Raw genomic sequence first — 2,384 nt, 5'->3', positions numbered from 1 at the left:
CTCCCCAAATGCAAGTCCAACAGTTCTGGATCGTGTCCCTGTGACTAGGTATATAAAAAACACTCTGAACATTACCTCCTCACCCTGCATGGAACTTACTGTGCTTCATGGCAACACCCTTTCCATCTCTAGGTGTTTATAGAGCACCAGCACTATAGAAACTAGATGCTGTATTAATAGACCTCTCCACGCCCTGTCCCTCTCATGCACTTATGCCTCTTGCCGCTCTGTCTCTCTCCTCCGTGTAATCAGGGCTTGATCTACACAAGAAAACGAAGTCAGTTTAACTATGTTGCTATGGGGTATGAAAAATCTGCACCCCTGAGAGGTGTAGTTAAGCTGACCTAAACCCTGCTGTAGATTAGCTATCTAACCTGTTGGGGAAGTGGATTATCTACACCAATGGGAGAACTCCTCCCATCAGCATAGTAGTGTCTACACTGAAGCACTGCAGTGCTGCAGCTGTGACACTGTAGTGTGTTAAGTGCAGACATACTCTAAGAAGTAAAAATGGAACAGGTAAATCAGAAAGGTTTTGTGCTCTGGAGCAGAATGTAGCATTGTGATTCCTCCTCATTCATGGTCCAGACTGATCTGGTCTCTCTCATTGCAGTTATGCCGGGAAGTGCAATAGCTCCAGCATGGCCATTGTTGATGGCAAGATGCTCTCAGGCTTTGTCCCGGTCGGTTCATCCCTGTGGAAGGTAAAGGATGGGAGTGAGGTGAATAAACCACCCCAGGAGCAGAGGGGGTTACGGGCTGTTATACCCTGGGCTGGATAAAAGGAGAGGACTGGGCCAGACAACCAGTGTTCTGAGACATGCAGGCATTCACTGGAGACCACTTGTCTCAGGACACATTGCCATCCCTTTCATTCCATACAACCAGTAACCCACTTAATGAAACAAACATTATACCCAAACTGTGTGTGGATGCCCGACAAACCGCTGCAGACTAGCTTAGGCCAAATAAATACACACATACATCTAGGGCCAGTGTGTGTGTTACAGCACCCCCCACTTCCCCACCCAAGGACAGATTTTTAAAGGCATGTAGGCTCCTAGTGGGACATTCGAAAGAACCTAGCTCCCATTACAATCAATAGGAATCAGGTATTTAAGCACTTTAGAAAAATTCACTTGGGCACCTGCCCATCTGCATTCTTAGGTGCCTAAATACCTCTGACAATCTGCCACCTAGTGATTATTATGCAGTTTTCACCTGGTTCCATGGTAATAGAGCTGCCAATACTTGCACTGATTAAGAATGTGGTAGGTGTTTAATGACATCATGTGGCCATTTCTGCAGGTTCTGGGATGTCTTTTGTGTTAATAAATGAATTTATTTCCTTTTTCCTTGTTTCAAGCTTCAGGGTGATCGTATGGTGATTCAGGTGGAAACCAAGAACAACCGTGGCCTCTTCAACTTGGAGAGTGTAAGTCTGAGAAAATATGTTAGTTTTTCTTGACCTTTTTATGTATATTTTATAAAACTGTTTTCCCCTAAGACCAAAAGTCCTAACAAGGCAATTGTGAAGCAACCAAGTCAAGTGAACAGGGACTCTGGGAAGATGGTATCATACAAGGTAAGCAGCCATGTGTTTGGGACCCACTTTAGGGGTCTTTGGTGGAAAGAAATTGATATTAAAAGAAAATAATCTGACAAGCTTGTCTGTCCTTCCATTCCCAGGCCTCACAGAAGAATATCACTTTCTCTTTCTCAGTTGAACAAGAACTTCTTGCGTTCAACATCAAACCAGCTTCAGTGCTGATCTAAGATCACTATGAAATAGGTAGGAGGCCTGGCTGAGATCCTTGTCTATTTCCACTAAGCTGGATGGGATTTGTTTACATGCTACTACTCTTACCTTAACACATATTGACTGGGGACGGGCACTCCCAGCTTTTATACTGGATGTTAGCCCCATGACCCTCCCAGACGGGACCAGTGGACACCTTGAAACTCGCCAGACACTGCCTGTATATTATAGCTCAGCCTGGGGAATGGATCAGTCTGAAATGGGGAGATTGCAATGGAGTTTCATCAGATGTTTAGGGACTTATTGAACATATCAAATGCTGCCCATGAGTTTATAGATCAGCCATGAAGACAGGTCATTCTGAAACAAGGGAGGCTTCAAGTTCTCAAAGGTGTTTGTGAGCTGAGAGGATTCTGTAACTGGGGCAAGGGACACTTATTGCGGCTATGGAATATTTGGATTGAATGCGTTTGAGTTTCTTCTTTTGTAGATGGGCGTGTCCTTGCTGAGTACAGCACAGCTTGTGGTCAGACATTTCACCTTGAAAGCAGCTACAAGTCCGCACCAGATAGAGCGACTTGTGAGTGGTACTCTCCATAGAGTACAATAAGAATGGGGAGACGAC

General features: G+C 44.8%; 1 long non-coding RNA gene across 1 annotated transcript; it reads left to right on the top strand.

Moving 5' to 3' along the window:
* The first annotated feature begins 588 nt into the window (after positions 1-588).
* Positions 589-2,316, top strand: LOC112060377 (uncharacterized). Its single transcript, XR_010597492.1, has 3 exons — positions 589-704; positions 1,367-1,435; positions 1,690-2,316. It is a non-coding gene; the product is annotated as an uncharacterized LOC112060377 (long non-coding RNA).
* The last annotated feature ends 68 nt before the right edge of the window (positions 2,317-2,384 follow it).

The sequence above is a fragment of the Chrysemys picta genome, unplaced genomic scaffold, assembly GCF_011386835.1.
Source record: "Chrysemys picta bellii isolate R12L10 unplaced genomic scaffold, ASM1138683v2 scaf3127, whole genome shotgun sequence".
Classification (NCBI taxonomy): Eukaryota; Metazoa; Chordata; order Testudines; family Emydidae; genus Chrysemys; species Chrysemys picta.
Note: the sequence above shows the minus strand (reverse complement) of the source record. Positions and strands in the feature narration are given on the sequence as shown.